This window comes from Pinus tabuliformis, chromosome Q, assembly GCF_031772625.1.
Source record: "Pinus tabuliformis cultivar Carrire ecotype Pingquan chromosome Q, CPIR1, whole genome shotgun sequence".
NCBI classification, from domain to species: Eukaryota; Viridiplantae; Streptophyta; class Pinopsida; order Pinales; family Pinaceae; genus Pinus; species Pinus tabuliformis.
Genome location: NC_142296.1, coordinates 1,180,319,449 through 1,180,337,453, shown reverse-complemented (window position 1 = coordinate 1,180,337,453; position 18,005 = coordinate 1,180,319,449).

The window sequence follows — 18,005 nt, the reverse complement described above, 5'->3', positions numbered from 1 at the left end:
TATTAAGAACCACAAAACATTATATATATATATATATATATATATATATTACTATCCTGCCGATTAAATTTAAATAATTTTTTATTTTTTTAAATGGCATATACTTAATAGCTAAATGCCCATAGGGCATATTGTAGACAATGACAAAGTGCTAGTTAAGGCACTTTGCGGTGAAAAGGTTACCAGTTCAAAACCTGATGGGTTTATTTTTTAAAATGGTGTATATTTAATAACTAAACACCCATGGGGCATAAAATAGATGGTAATAGGGTGCTCGTTAAGGCACTATGCGATAAAAAAGTCACCGATGAAACCCCATGGGAAAAAATCCAGTCATGCTAAGAGTTTCTTTACCCTAGGACAAGTTCGATCCTTGGGTGATTTTGATGGCTTAGATGCCCCTGGGTCGCCGCTACTCAAGCCATAGGTTAGGCGTGGCGATAATCTGAAGACTCACATAACCTATCAAACAAAATAAATAATGATATAAACTAGACATAATTTCTATTTATGAATCAAGGATGAAACGATCGAAGAAGTTAGGATTGGTTATTTCATGGAATCATTTAAGAAACTAGTAAGAGATGTGGAGTTAGTTATTGAAATGGTTGAATTGAATGTCTTATTATTAGATATTTTTATGGTAACTTATTTTATGAAAATGGACTTATTGAGCCGAGAGGCTCATTCTACAACCCAGTATGAGTGGATGTGTGAGTTTGTCCGTCTGTCCATGCCCCTTTAAAAAATAAGGTTGGCTATAATTTAAAAAAAATGAATATGTTGTAAAGTAATTAGAAGTAAAAATATGTTTGAATCGGATGTTAAATCTTATTGAAAATATTTCAACAAGAGATCTAAATAAACTATTTGAAGAGCTACGTTAACTAATTTATGTGGATATCAACATATATATCTATATATAGAAAACAAATTAAGTTTCTATGGTTAAAATTTTTATTTGGTCCTATATAGTCTATTTAGCATTCAAAAATACAATTTAAACAATGAAAAATAGCACATTGTATTTTGCACTCTAAAAAAGTTTGCATGTGAAGAAATTTGATCCCTCTCGGATCATGTTAGATCTGTACTTAAGATGGATCTATGTTGGTTGTACAATAAAAGCACACATGAGTAATGGAAGATTAAGCATAATTTCCCAATATAAACTCCCTTTATCCCATTTTTTAATTAGTTTGAGGATTTTTATTGTTAAATATTAAAGCCAATATTTGTAGTGAGAGCTTAGTTGCCCATATTTTTAAAACTATCAAGTCACTAAAGTTGTTGAATTTAGATTGATTGTCCAAATATGTGGCGATTCTCCGTTGGAAAAGACAAATAATCAATTTTGTTGTGGAAAAATATATCAATGTCTCATGAAGAAAATTGTGATTGGATTTGTGAAAGAGATCCACAATATAAATTTTTCCTAAATCCAGTAAGTATAAAGTATGATGAGAACTTAACATGGATATTTTGTTGACAATATGCATGGAATTTCTTTCGATAAATTTATTGATGTAGAGACTAATAAATTTTTCCACCTCGTGTTGTGTCAATTGATTTGTGTGAATTGTTTATTACTTGTTATTGCTTCAATCTATCTCCTTTGTTGTTAAAAGTGCACTAGTAGCACCGGGAGAGGACCGGCAACGGGGCTTGACTGATAAGGAGAGGAACTTTAGTTGCTCTTTAGTTACTTATTTGAGAGGGGACACCCAATAAGTAAATTGAACCTTTAGATGCTGGAAGGATTTCACCTAACTAAGAAAGAGACATACAAATGGCCACTGAAAGGATGATTTGAAGGCTATGCAAAGAGGTTATGGAACTACAATTATAATAAATCTTTTATAGTATGTTGCAATCTACTTATAAATATCATTGCAAATTTGTAAAATCAATTTATTACAAAAAGATTGTCACTTAAACCCATAAAAGTGTTTGGGCATGAAGATTGTGATTTACAATTAAAGATCATGAAGCAATATATGTAGATATTATTAAATGTAAAAATGTGTCATTTGTGGTGTAGTGTAACTCAATAGATCTGAAAATAGAAGATAGACATTAATTTGGAAATAATGTAACAAATTCACACAATAGACAATAAAAGAATAAACACAAGAATGGAAATATAACCCTTGAGCTAGGGTGACACCATTACTTATTATTCAAGGAATCACTACACAAGTCATGCTTGCTTCAATTACAACATTGAAACTTTTTTTTTGTTGGAAAAAATATGTGAATATTTTTTCTATAAAACCCAACGTTTTGGAATTTCAAAATGAGTCCATCTTTAGGGGAATGCAATTTTCAATGAGTTTTTTTGATAAATTGTAGAGCTATTAACATTTAAAAAAGATTATAATGTATATTTTAGATAATTTATTTATTTTGGTTCATGATATCTATTTTAATTATTAATTTTTTTGTGTTTTAATTTAGTTATATATATGTTATTTAATATATATGTATGTGTGTTTTCTAATGATAATAGTTATCTAACTAAAATTTGATATAAAATTTTATGTGATTATAATGTATGTTTTAGATAAATTTATTTATGTCGGTTCATGATATATATTTTTAATTAATTAATTAATTAATATTAATTTTTAATTTTTAATTTTAATTTTCTCAAGTAAAGGTTTCCAAGTGTCACTAAGTTTCAGACCGTCATCCCGATTCATAGTGTTTTTTGTTATTTCAATCTCTATGGCTTCTTTAATTCTTCTTTTTAAGTAGTGTTCTTCCTTTGGATAGGTTTAGCATTTTCCATGAAAATGTAATGAGAGGAGGAGCATGCATGTTCTGCTAGGGCAGATTTTTAAGCTCTATTTCTCAATATGTTTGTAGCATGTTCTTTGAGTCTAATGTAATTGATCTACCAGTTTCCTCCTATGTATTCTTTTTCGCAAGAACAAGGAACAATGTAAAACATATGTATATTGATTAGGGTACACTTGGTATTTGAGAAAGTCATTTAATTTTCTAATAGCGTTTGGAGGAGTGAAAGAAACCATGATGTTTTTTTTTTAGAATTTTAGCTATTTTGTCTATGGTTCCTTTTATGAAAAGAAGGGTGCTTTTAGGGAAGCCAAAAGAATTTTTTTATTTTTTTATATTTAGGGTTTGATGGATAGTTTTGTTAATGATGTTTCTATGATAACCATTATCTTCAAATACTTTGTAAACATGGTCAAGTTCATGATTAAATGTTCATGATCAAAAGTTTTTGTTGCTCTAGTGTCTAGGGTTTTGATGATGCCAGTTTTTTGTTTGAGATGGTGATGAGAATCAATGTGCAAATATATATTAGTGTGAGTTTTCTTTCTAAAGACTTGGTACCCCAGTTTACCATTTTTCTTGGTTAGGAGGATGTTAAGGAAAGGTAATTGGTTTTCTTTCTCAATTTCAATAGTGAATTTAATGTGTTCTAAGAGGCTATTGATGTGAGATAGAAATTCATCAAGTTTATCTTTTCCATGGCTCTATTTTGTGAATATGTCGTTGAAATATCTTTTCCATTCTTCTGGTGTGTATGGAAATGAGCTAAGTGCTTTTCGTTCAAAGTGTTCCATATAAATGTTGGCCACTATCGATGATAGTGCTGATCCCATAACTATAACATGTGTTTGCTCATATATTTTTCCTTTAAAAAAAAATAAGATGATTTTAGACAAAGTTTGAATAATTCTATAATTTCATTGTCAATCATGGTTCTCATAACATCAATAGCTTCATCCATGAGGACCATAGTGTAGAGTGATACTATGTCAAAGCTAACAAGGAGGTCATTATCATTTAATTCTAAGTTTTTTATCCATTCAAAAAAGGATGCATAATATTTTACATATGAGGAGGTGTTGCCTAAAAATGGGCACAATTGTTTAGCAAGATAATGAGCTACGAGATAAGTGAGTGATCCTATGGTGTTTATTATAGGTCTCAATGGAATGATGGATTTATGTATCTTAGGAGCTCCATATATTCTAGGGATAATTGAGCAGGTTGGAGTAATTTTATTCTTAGTGATAGTTTCCAAAGATGATTCTTTTATTTTTTGATGGCATTACAAAGAATTTTCTTTCTAGGATCTTTGTGAATAATTTTATAGCATCTGCTATTGTTTAAGTGATATTACATTTTTAATCATAAACCTTTCTATTCATTATTACAGTGGCATTTCACTTATCTAATTTTAAAATAACTACATCTTTGTTACTTTTTAGGTTTTTTAAGGTTGTAAGTTCATTTTTGGATAAATTGTTAGTAGTAGGTTTGGCATTTCCGAGGATTTGGGAAACATCTAGTCTAATTTCTTCTTCTTTAATAGAATTTAAGTCCTTGATTTCTACTTCAATGTTACTAATTACCTCTTCAATGGGTATTTTGTTGGGAGATATAGCAAAATTCAAACCTTCTTGAAGTAGGGGTTGAGATGCATTGTCTAATTCAAGGTCAGAAAGGTTAATGGCAGTGGATTTTCGAGGTTCTTCTTTACTATCTGGTGAGATGATATTGGAATTGGCATTTTCTTTTTATTATGAATTGAGATTCCTTTATTCTATTTGCAGCTATTTATCGATTTTTCTTTTTTATTCTCTGAAGATATTTATCTATTCCATTTGGGGGAATTTATCGATTTTTTCTAAGAGGATGAAGAAATTTTAAGTGAGATAGTACGCTTCAGGGTTTTGAGTGGGATGGAGTGTTTATTATGGTCAAACAATGTTATTAAAAATAAATCTCATTATAATGGTTTTGTGTTTTTAAGTAGCTCTATTTGACCTCCTAGGGTCATTCTAGTGAAAACCTTCTTGTAGCTAGAACCTTCTGGTAACCCTTCCTACAACTATTGATTCTCCATTTTCAATACTTCCCTAGCTACCCAATTGTATCCTCCTTAGGTACATTATATCTCATCCCCCCTTGACATGTTTCATCCTTAAAACATGGGATGAAGCCATACAATATGATCTACTAATCAATGTAGCCAACTATTACTAAGCACAAACATCTATCCAACATATTTGTTGGGAGAAAAATGTCACTAAAGTAAGCAAAATAGTATCCTCTATGTAGTGAAAAGGATGAACACTATTAATAGTGAGAACAAGATATACTAAAAGGTTAGTAGGCCTGGTAAGTTGCATCGTAAACCAAAACATAAAAATTTAATGATACAATATAAACAAACATGATAAAAATAAAGGCAAGCATTAGAGTAAATTTTAGCCTAAAAGTTCCCATGAAATTTTCATGTATTTTGCATGACAACCAACCAAAATCATTTTAAATTTAAAACAATATACATGTAAATATTTCAGAGGGAAAAAAAGAAAACTACTTTTTTTTAATTGTATTTTTTATTTATCTCCTTATGGGTTTACTCAAATTTCATGTGTAGACACTTGTTGGATGCATAATGAAATTCCAAATCCAACGAGTTCCCATTATGCATACTTTTGAGAAGACCCACATAGATAAAAATTGGAGACACATTAAAAAAATGTACACACTTTTTAATGTATTTTCAATTTTTATCTATGCGGGTCTTCTCAAAAGTATGCATAATGGGGACTCGTTGGATTTAGAATTTAATTTTGCATCCAACGAGTGTCTACACTTGAAATTTCAGTAAACCTATAAGGATATAGCCAAAAATACAATTAAAAAAAGTAGTTTTCTTATTTTCCCTCCAAAATTCATAACTTTTCCTTAATTATTTTAACTATTATTTAATTATTTTCTCCTTAGGAGGCCACTTTTAGGCTGAAAGTTCCTCTAATCTATACCTTTATTACTAATGGAAAGGTAAAAATGCTTTTGCAAGATAACATGAAGAAGTGACCAATGGTGAGCTCATTATGCTTCTCCTCAAGAGGGTACTTGTTGATCCTTTTTGGTCTCTCTCTCTCTCTCTCTCTCTCTCTCTCTCTCTCTCTCTCTCAAATAGGTGCAAAGATGGATCTCAAGATTAATTTTTATAGCATAAGTATGCTCATAACCCTAAATATATTTTTTGAATGCATATCCATGGCCTATTTATATAGCAAAGGCTTGGCACCAAGAATGGTACAAGTTTGTTCACTAGAGACCTGCTAATTTTGGTCACAAAAGCTTGAGATTTCTTAAGTGAACTCATTCCTTGTCATGATTTTTGGTCTCAAAAGGTGTAGATAATTGATGATTTTTGAAATTCTATTCAAACTATCATGTATGGATTTTCTCAAAATGGAAATAACCACTTTTGTCTGTTTTCTCTAACTTGTGTCACTATGGAGGGACATTTTTCACTATTGGCATAGGCTCTTTAAAGGAAACCTTTACCAAGTCCAAAAAAACATAGGTGTCATGGATTTAAACAATTCTTTTGATGCATATATTAATGTGATGGTACATTTCATTAGTAATAATGACTTAAGTGCTCATCTATATGGCCATGAGCCATTTTAAGTGATAACAATTTCACCTCGATGTGTGATGTCAAGGGTAGTCATATAGCCAAAATACATCATCATTTTCATAATGAAACTAGAAATTTATGAATTGAGACTATGAAGAGAGAGAACAACAAAAAGAAAAAGAAAGGAAGGTTTTTGAAGAAGACAAATTGAGAAATAGAAGCAGAACATAACAAAAAATTGGGCAATCAACTAGTAATTACTGAGATACACAAGGCAACGATGAACAAATTTTAATCCCTGTTATGCAAGTTTGTAGGTATATTAGGAGTATCTTGGAGGATTTATAAAAAGTGTCAACTTAGAATAGAAGAATGTAGTAAGGGAATTAGTACTTTAGGTCTTTTTTGGATTTTTTCAAACTTGAATGATGAAGATCTTGAAGTAGATGTAAAAGGTTTTGGCCCTGAAACCAGATCGAATCAATAACAACACACCTACCCATTAAATTTAAAAAAAAAAATCCCACATACAAAAGGTCAACCTTAATCAAACTTAGATATATGATAATAATTAAAATATAAGGTCAAAGGTAATTATTTAGGGTTGGTCATTGCATGGGAGATTAGGATGGCACATAACATGAATATCTTCGAAGGTAAGACTTCATCTCCTCAATTGGTGTTCATTTAAGCCATTTCAATTTTAATTCCTACTAAGGATAGACGTTCTCTCTCAAGTTGCCAATTGTCAAAAAATACTTCCATTGATAAGTCCATATGGCCCTTGTGATTGTGCAAGTCAATTCGAGGGTCAACTCTATGGTGTTGGATTCATCCTATCATTCTATATTCATAATTCCTTTCAAGGGAAATCTAATATTGGTTTTAACACTAATAATATGGGAGAATTCGTTGCTCTAGTTTTATTAATTAAAGCAATTTTTTTTAGGGAGATCCAAAGGCTTCAAGTCTTTGGGGATTATTCTTGTTATAAATTGGGTGTGAGGTTGTAATCAAGTGATAACCCTTGGTATTGAAGAAATTACAAATCATATTAAGGCAACAATCTCCTTATTTCAAGATGCATCTTTTTATCACATTTACAAATATTTCAATATTCTGGAAGAAACTCTCTCAAAAGCAAGTCTCAATCAACTTGAAAATACTTTTATCATAGAAGAACTTTAGGGGGACTTTATTTTTGCATTGATCAAGATCTTAACTCTAATATCTATGTCAAATGGTTTTTGTGAAGGATTAGTAATGAATTCTTTGTGGTTATGTAATTGAACATTGGTGCAAAACATAAAAATAATTTAGCACATTTTTGGGGAAGTTGTTCTTAAAAAGTAAATAAGTTTTAATTATTATCTAATGTGGACATACCACTTATGGAATGTGCTTTCAAATTTTTAAAATAGAAAGTATGGTTTTTTTAACATATATTTTAGCCAAATTAGAGAATAAAATTGTTATTTGATCAAATAAAAACAAGCTATCATGAGCTTCATAGAGAAATTCGCCATTGGACTAAACCTAAAAATCATGGTATGAGAGAGTATATAACATTTACAAATACTAAAATGGTCATTAGACACCTAATCCTTAGGAATTGGGTGAAATGTGTAAGTAGAAAATTTTGAATAGTTAGAATGGAAAGAGACCTAGGAATCTAAATCCCAAAGCTCACCTATCTTCATGCATATAATGATGCTCACGTTAATGCAAAAAGTAATTTTTGGGAGTTAAATATCCTCGCCTAACCTGGCATGGTATTAGAGCTCAAGTTCTCTACTCGTCTAAATTAATTAGTAACTACTACCTACCATATTTTTCTAATGGTCTCCACTACTCATAATAATTACCTCTTAGAACCCTAATGCTCCCTTTCCATCTCTACTCGTCAGTCGATTCTTGTCCTACCCTTTAGTGCAACAAATGTTTTAGAAATTTCTATGTTGTCTCAGTCTTGTCAACTACCCAATCTGCATTATTTTTTTATTAATTAGATAGTTGGCTTGCGAGGCTAGGGTGCAACTAGGATGGTGAGGATGTGCATTCATGCGGATTTGAATAATCAACCCATCATTATCTGTATTTTGTTTGCATAATGGAGCTTGCCATCAGGACAAAATTTGAACTCAAAAAAATTAATCCATTCTCATGAGATTTAAAGAACTTTTGTCTTCACATCAAGTGTGTAGAATATTTTTTTCTCAACATAGTGTTGATGGACTATAACCTTTACAACACTAGTTTCCATAGTAGATGATTGAGCTCTCTTGTAACCCTTTTTCGTGAATGACAGGAGAGGAACCATTTATTCTATAGGGTTCTTTGTTTTCGGGGCCATACAAAAAAAGGGGCTTGTTGTCACATGTTGTGTAAGCATTGGAATTAGTTAACACAAAAACTTGTGTGATGCGTTGTTAGATGAGAAAGAGAATTCAAATAAGTATGTATTTAACATTTGTGCATTTTTATCATTGAGTTTCTCAAGGATATGATCCCCATAGTGAGCCAGAAAGAGAGTGTACTCAGATATAGAGTTGTGTGTTACATTTTTAAAGTATTGTGTAATGCTAATGTGGTATATTCTAATTAAGCCATGAGGGTTTCCTGTGGAAAATTAGGTTTTATTGTTATTGTTGTAAAGGGAAATGAGAATTCTTAAGATTGTTTTTCTTCATTGTATTATCTGAGTTGAAGCATATATTACAAAGAATTTAGCTTAAGACTCTACTGAAAGATGCATTCTTTGATCTCTATTGTGGTTTGGTGCTCGCAAGCAAAGATAAATACCATGAATTGTTCACAAAGACCAATCACACTAGAATTCCAAGAGAAATTGATTTTCATCTTCAACCCTCTTAGTATCTCAAAGGTGACAAGCTCTTTCATCCCAAGGTGTTTTCGGAATTGACCAATGCTTGGTTTCACTTTGAAGCTCGTGAGAATTATTTCTTATCTTGAAAATGTTCATTTTATTCTTATCATTGTCCATGAAAAAAATATCATTGTGGTTATCAAGATTGGGGTTGATCACCTCTTCATAATATCTTAGTTTCCTTTTTCCCTCTAACTCCTTGTCATCCCATAACTTATCCTTAAATTTGGAAGTAATAATATTTTTAATGTTATCCTTATTCTCCAAGATGATCTCCTCCTTTAGCACCCAATGGTCTAGTCAAGACTGGGCATCCTTATGCTAGCCTCATCTAAGCAGAAGGTGGGGGTTTTGGCTAGAGTTATAAGCAATTTTGGGGAACCTCTTGGTTTCCATGTTGTATAGCTTCTTCTTATACATGAGATATGTAATCATAGCCATTCTTCTAATGGGAGACATGTTGGCTTCAATCAAAAGGATAGGGTAGGGAGTATTTCCTTTAATATTTAAGTTGTAGGTTATAAATTTCTTTTGGATTAGCTCGGTCTTCCTCCATTATTCTCTAGATATACCGCAACCCGAAACCTCATGTCCATATAAAATAATAGGGGTGATGAGAGTCTCAAAGAGGATTTTTTTTTTTTACTCCATTCCCAAAGATATGTTGAATTACAGCTGTTTTCAAGCCCATAATCAGTTTTCCGACCTCCAATTATTATTTTCTCAATGCTATAATTATAATTGAGCTAATAATGAATGTCAATACCCAAATATTTGTATGAACTTTATCCATGTAGTTATTATCATAAATTAAATTATCATAGTTGATCTTTTTGGACTTAATTATCATGACTTTATTCTTATTGGTATTCAAAGTCATATCCATCTTGGAGGAGTAATCTTGAAGGATTCTAGGACGTCTGTGAAGATTGTCATGGCTCCTAGTTAGAAGAAAAAAATTGGCAGCATGTAGGAGAAGAGTAATGGCCATACCAGTGAGCCTAAGGCCATCACATCCTATAGGGGGCATCCTTTCTTAACTCTGATATTAAATTTAATTTCCTCTAACCAACCCTCATTGGTCCTACACTTGGAAATAACATTTTATTTATAAATATGATAACAGTATAATGATATTATTAATTTTCTTTTTTTATATTTTTTAACCAAATTTATTATAGATATTAAGAATTACAAAAAATCATAATATAAAAAATATCTTTATTTATTTATTTTTAACAAAGATGAGTAGGCTTTTTATAAAATATATGCCCATAACATAGCTAGAAACATGAGAGAAGTTTACATGTGGTACATAGATGCTATATGTTCTAAGTACATCCTTAATGGAGATTCATTTTTTTTTTCTACATGCCTACTCTGATCATACATTAAAGAAAAGTTGCTATAACTATAAATTCTGCAAAATTTACAACCAACCAAAATAAATTTGCATGGTGTTGTCATGGATCAACTTTGCGGATTGGTGGAAATCTTGTTGGAGGTTCCATTTGGCATACTGTTGTTTGTGCTAAGATCATCATCTTCATTTCTCTTAGCTTGTAGATCTGCATAATGGTGATGGAACCGATCCAATCTATCTACTAACTAAGCTATATGAGATTTTCTACTTTAGGAGTTACTCATGGAGGAAGAGAATGTGTTATGAATATTGGTTCATATCTTGCTTGATTTTATTTATCTTTGTATTTCCTTCAATTGGGGGGTGAGGATAGAGTGTGCACTTATATGGACCCCTAGATATTGAATATGGAACATCTCAATTCACCATTTCTTCCCAGTAAGTGTTAGACTGATCACATTCTGCAATGTTCTCAAGTGGGTGTATTAAAGAAGAAAATATTTATCTAAATACTACAAGAGAGCCACACGTGGAGGCGAATATGGCTTAGTCCAAAAGATCCATTGATTAGTTGCTTCCCCTCTATAGATAAGTTTGGGGAATGCTAAATTTTGACTAGAATGGATATACCTCCTTATGTCAGCCGGCTTTAATGCCAAAGAAAGAGGTAATTTCAGTCACTACCTCTTGGTTTTCAACATCATTTACCACTTCTCCTATAGCTTATGTAAGCATGCTCGTCTTCAAATAGATAGCTTGTTCCTCCCTCTCCTTTATTAAGAGGGTAATCACTACACCATCAAACTAAGATGGGATGAGTTACGCTTGCCAAGCCTAGAACCGCCTACCTAGTAACAGAAGGGAGCCAAGCCATGATGCTCTTACACCAATGCCTAGACCACTATGGTATCTATTCACAATGACCATTAATTTATCTCAATTTCTTTCCTTCTTGAAATTTTGGACCAAATGAGTCCAATGCCATCCTTCTATTCTAGCCATAAATTCCTTCGCCATCCAAATCGAGTCCCATGCTACAAAATATCCTTCATTCCATATTGTTTTGAATATGATCAATCTAGAATGCATCTAATTAGGGGCTAATGCATGGGAGAAGATTAAATTTTGGTCTATATCTATCCTTGCAACCTGTGTGACATCATCATGCAAAGGGTTAGACTGATAACATTCCTTCAACCTGCAAAACATGATACAACCTCTATGCCATCAACTAGAAGTGATGTTGATTAGGAGAGAGATATGTGGAATTGAAGGGGATAGGGACAAACTTATATAATTTGTGCTAATTTGACCAATAATATTGATTCAATACTTCCCTTTGGGAAATAAGGATATGAAATGAATTGTTGTACTCTTCATGGGATAACATGCCATCCATTTAACCCATTCATCTCCCATTTCCAAGCATCTGGCTGGCATGCCTTGTTATCTTGTGCTTGCCTCCTTATTTTTTCCTCTCAAAATATGGAAATAAGATTTAGAAGAGAAGTCTTTCGACAAGGCATGGATTATGCAAAGGAGGGAGATTTTGTTGTTCTCTAGATTAGAGCCTTTGAAGAGATGTTGGATAGTGATGAGAGAATCATCAATAATTATTATCAAGGAAATCCTCATATTATTAACTATTTGGAGGCCTCAATACAACACATACATCTCCACAAGATTGTTTGATCTCTATCCAAGCCCCCGTGCATGCTTTAATTCTAGTTTTCCTTCATGGTTAAGAATAAACCCTCCCCCTCCTACCACCCTTGGGTTCCTTTTTTAAGCCCCATAAAAAAAGAGTGTCCACGACTTTTGTTGGGAGTTCTAAGGTGAAAAATCCTGATATGAGAATCTAAGTTTCCAATTCTTGAAAGTTGTTCCTTATCTTTGGATCTCTTGGGGAGGAATGACTTGAGGGCCTGTAAGGAGATCCATCCATTGATTTTTTGTAGAACCTAGAAATGAGTCTTGATCCTTAAGCTTTAGATTTTTGAATTTTGAACATAGTGAGAGCGCTTTCATGGTTGTGGCTTAGGAAGAGATGCAGACATTGTTAGGTCCCTATAATAATAGTGTATTCCCTTATTATTATTGTCATTGTACCCCTTATTGTTATTGTTGTGCCCATGTTGTCCCCATATTGTTATTATTGTGCCCCATAACAGCCCACTATTGTTACTATTGTGCCCTTACATTAGTATTGATATGTCGGCTCTGATTATATTGTGACCCCTTAGACTCTTATATATGAAAAGGAGGTCTTGTCATTTGTATCATCTAATAATTTTTCATTTGTTTAATGTAAAGGAGGTTTCCCCCTCTAAGAAGCTATGTTTTAAGTCGTTGATCTATCTCTTTCTTCTATTTTGTGAGTTGGTTGCATAACAGTCATCTTTAAAAATTACATTATTTCTTGATAACCATATTTTCCAACATATAAATTTTGGGAGGGAGGTCCAAATCCATTTTAGGCTAGGCTTCCCTTCAAATTTCCCATAGTATTTCTTGTGCCAACCCTTAATGTAGCCCTCAATGGTAGAGGGATTTTTTAGCTAGGGAAACAAGGATTCCAAGGCCAAGCTCCATTCTTGAGAAGAGAAAGGATAGAAGAGGAAGAAATGGGGATAAATCTCTCCTTTATGCTTTTAGAGAGGGCATAGTGAGGGTCCATGTATCCCTCTTTTCCTGATATTTTTTGCAGTCATAATATTTTTACGAAGGAGGATTGAGTAAAATATATTTACCTTAGGAATTGCTTTGTTGACCCAAAGCTTTTTCCACATGGAGGATATTGGAGAAACCTGCAATGAGAAGAGAAACTCTTCATAATTGACCTTTATAGTATATGAGTGGGCTTTTCATCCCAACTTGCCATTCTCCAATATGTTTATTGGTGCAAAGCCCGATAACCTAGTTTTAAGGAGATCCATTGAGTACTCGAGATTTAGAGGAACATTCTCAAGGTGCCAGTGTCCTTTCTTAGGTAAACTGATGGAGGGAATATAAATATTCAAAGATGAGAAGGGTGGGGTGTGATTAATGATAGAATCCGACCAAAGACAAATTGACGATCTATTTCAAGGGTCAAAATGAGATGATTTGAAATTAGTTTTGGCGATACTGTAATCAACTTCCAAGTTGGAGAGCAGAGGCAAGGAGGATTGTCCAATCCTTCTCTACTTGGATGATCATACTTTTCATATAGGAATTTGACCCATTGGGCTTCCATATTTGTTATAATTTTCCAAGCCAGATTTGCGCCCATCACCTAGTTCATTAGAGCTAGGTCTCTGATCCCTAAGCCACCATGATCTTTGGGGGCACAGATTGTGGCCCATTTTATCAAATGAATTTTTTGGGTTTTGTTTTTACTCTCTTCCCAAAGAAATTTGTGAATGATCTTCCCAAGAGATTACTGGATGAATTAAGGAGCTATCAAGGCCGAAAAGTGGTAAAGACGGATGGTTGAAAGAACTAATTTAATAAGGACTATTCTTGCCATAATAATGAGAGATCTGGCACCCCATGACTCTAGTTTATTTTTAATCTTCTTCATAATTGATTGCTAATGTTGAGAGGAGAGAGATTTGTTTCAGATTATAATTCCCAAGTACTTCAATTGTTTCCTACCCTCTATGATGTTGAAACCAAAAATCGCTCCAATATGAAGGCATAAACCTGTTGATATGTTCCAAGTAAATATTTGAGATTTAGCTGAATTTGTTAGCCCCCCCGTGGCTTCTAGAAATTTGTCCAATTCTTTTAAATTTCCTTGCTATAGTCATTGAGGTCCACCCAAAAAAATGGTTTTGTCAACAAATTGAGCATGGTTTTCACTTTTGGTTGAAGGAGTGTATCATAGACCAAGAAGACACCTGATGTTGCATTCATGTTCTAGTCTCTCTCTCAATGAATCCACTACGAAAATGTACAAGAAGGGTGACAAGGTACATCCTTGATGAAGACCCCTAGAAGCCTAGAAGAATTCAGTGGCCCTACCATTAATTAGAGGAGAAATTGATGGAGAGTTGATACAGAGGAAAATTCATTGAATGAAAGTGTTATTGAATCCCATTCTTCTTAACCTTTTGAAGAGGAACCCATGGATAACCCGATCAAAAGAATTCGCCATCTCCAACTTGATGTCCATTCCTTTATCTTCCCTTTCTCTACTAGAAAAAATGGCCTCTTGTACCAAGGTTATATTTACAAATATTTTTCTGCCCAAGATAAATCCTCCTTGGTTTTCAGATACGATCATAGGGTTTCTTTAAACTATCTTCTAGGATTTTGGATATTACTTTGTAGGAGACATTGCACAGGGAGATGGGCTGAAATATATGAAATGAGGAGGGGTTTTTTTATTTGGGGATTAAAGAAAGGAACTATGAATTTATCCCTCTGCCCATGCAGTTGTTCTTCAGAGAGTATCCTATCATTATGAAAAATTCATTTTTAATGATGTCCCAGTATTTATGGTAGAAATTTGCAGAGAAACCATCCAAGCCAAGCTGAGCTTTATCCAGGTGAAAAGAAAAGATAATTATTTGGATCTTGTCCTCAGATGGAAGGAGCGTGAGTGTTCTATTAATTTCCTCATTGATAACATGGGGTGTATGCTCCAACATATAGGTCTCAACCTCCTTCGAGGCGTGGGTTTATTTTCTTCTTTTATTTTCTGAAAGTCATTTATATTAGTGTCATTCACTTCAATCTCTTGGATGTTTATTTTACTCTCTCAATTTTTTGCTTGTTTGTGGAAAAAAATAGTGTTTTGATCTCCTCCCTAGAGCTACAAGCTTCAGGATTTGAGTCACCATTATTCTTCCTCAATTTTCAATAGAGAATGATATTTGTCAAAGAGGATTTTGTCTTGAGACAAGGTTTCCTCTGAGATTGATTTTGTCTCCATGGAGGAGTGGAGGATTTCAATGGATTTTTCAATTTCATGGATGGGGGCTTGGCTAGCATTCCTTGAGAATTTCACCCAATTTTTAATGTTGGACTTTAGTCTTTTGATCTTGGCTTCCTAGATCCTAATAGGGCTTCCTTCCACTGTAGTATGGCAAGACTGAGTGACCACTTCATGGAATTCGGGGTTTTAGATCCAAATAGGGTTGAATATGAAAGGGATGGGGCCATAGTTAACATGAGAGGAAATATCCAGTCAGATGGGGTGATGATCATAGCCATTCCAGGGTAGGATAGAGGATTTGGCCAAGATATTGTAGTGGATAAAGTCATCAGAGACGAGGAAGCAATCTAATCTGGTAGCTATGTGGCTGGGACCAAATATTTTGTTACTCCAGGTGTACTTTAGCCCAACTAGTTTGATATCCATTAAGTGAGCATCTATGATGAATTTTACATTTGTTCTTGGAAAGAGTCTTTGACGATTGTCCCTTCTTTTTTCTCCTAGTAGTGAAGAATAACATTAAAGTCACCACAAAAAATACCATAGTTTCTAGAAATAGAGTCTACCAGGGAATAAAGAGAGGCTCAACTTTCTTGTTTTTCCCTAAAATTTGTAGGCATATAAATATTGACTACTATACATATATGATTTGAGGCGAAGTCTAGGAAAGTGGTTTCCATCCAAAGAACAATTTTGAAGGAATTAAGAAAATGAACTTGGGATTAGTCCCAAAGGGTGCAACAACCTCCCAACGCACCCCAAGCACTTACTGAAGAAATTCCACTTCTATTCCAAACTTGGAAGTGTTGAGATAACATTTCAAGGTCTTCAAGTTTTGTTTCACGTAAGAGGGTTATTGAGGGCTTTTCATTTTTGATGAGGGATCTAGCCTATGATCTTCTTTTCTTAGAACCTAAGGCCATGCAATTCTAGGATGATATTATCGTTACTGACTTTTGGTTTGGGGGGCCTTTGCATGAGTTCGGTCCAACAGTTCACTTATTTCCTTTTCCACCTTAATCTCGTGTCTGACTATTTTTTAGAGTAGACTGGTGGATGAATTATTTTTCTTTTTCCATTTGTTCATTGTGAATTTTTCTATTAGTTTTCTACCTTGATATTCAGGTTCTGCGTTCTATCTCTCAGGCCTTATCCACTTCTGACTTTTCATCTGTAAAACTGGTAAAGGGGGCATTGATGGTACCCTCTCTTAGAGAGAGGAAATCATCTTCTACTTATGAGACTTTGAATATCGTTGGCTTTAGATATTCATTGGATCTGATTATCGTTGATTCACCAACAAGGTACTAAGAGAAGACAAGGTAAGAGGTCTCTTCTATAAATGGGGGACTTTCCTGTGGAGTCTCTCCTTCTTCTTCCTCGTGTGCTAGTGCTTCATACATATTACCTGAGCTTCCTCTAGTGGATGATTTTCTTGAGCCTTCTCCATTAACCACCAATTTATTCTTGGGGGAAGGGGGGCTGGATTCTTTTCAAGACCTTGAGTTTGCACATATGGTGGGGTAAGGTTTGTCTTTTAAGAGCCTCTTCACCACTTTGATTTCTACCATTGTTCCCCTTGTTCAATTTTCTTCTCCTGCTCTTCTTGTTTCATGGGGCAATGCCATGAAAAATGACCATAATTATGACATATTTTATCATTTGAAACGAAGGTGGTCATAATCCACTTCTTGGATGTGTGACTAGTTATCCAAATTTAGACTTATTGCCATGGGGAGAGATTTTTCTAAATATACCTCAACACATATCCTAGCACAAGAATTTCCATATTTTGGCTTGACATAGTCGTCATACTTCCCCAAAGTGTTACCAATGTTTCTAAATGTGGCATCATTCCAACAATCAAAGGCAAGAAAAGGAAACTTCACCCATACAGGGACTGATGAAGGGAAATCATAGTTAGGGTTGAAACTAGGGCTCCACTGGTCTAGGTAGAGCCCTCACGCCCCCATGAAGTACGACCCACTCTGAAAAATCTTGTCCTGATATGTTTTCTTCTTAAAGAAGAATGTGAAGAAGACTTTACCACAAAAAGAGGAGGTCACTTCTCCTTCTATCAATGGATTCCAGTTGTTCATAACCCATTAATGGAAAAATCTTGTGAAGGGACTTAAACCCATAAACTGACCCACAAGACCCTAATCTACTAATAGGATAATGTGAAACTAGGTATGTGGTGCCAAGATTTCGAATTTAGGTATTTCACCTAACTTCTTCACAAATCAGGAGGCAAAGGCCTTTTGAAACATAGGCCTATTAGCGATCAACGAGTTAAATGCTGAAATTTCTTGATCCAGAGGAGGGGGGAGGCCAGATTGGCCATATTTGACCACCCAACCAAATGGAGGCCCGATGGTCAGAAGACCTGAAAAAGAAACCACATGAAAGGTAT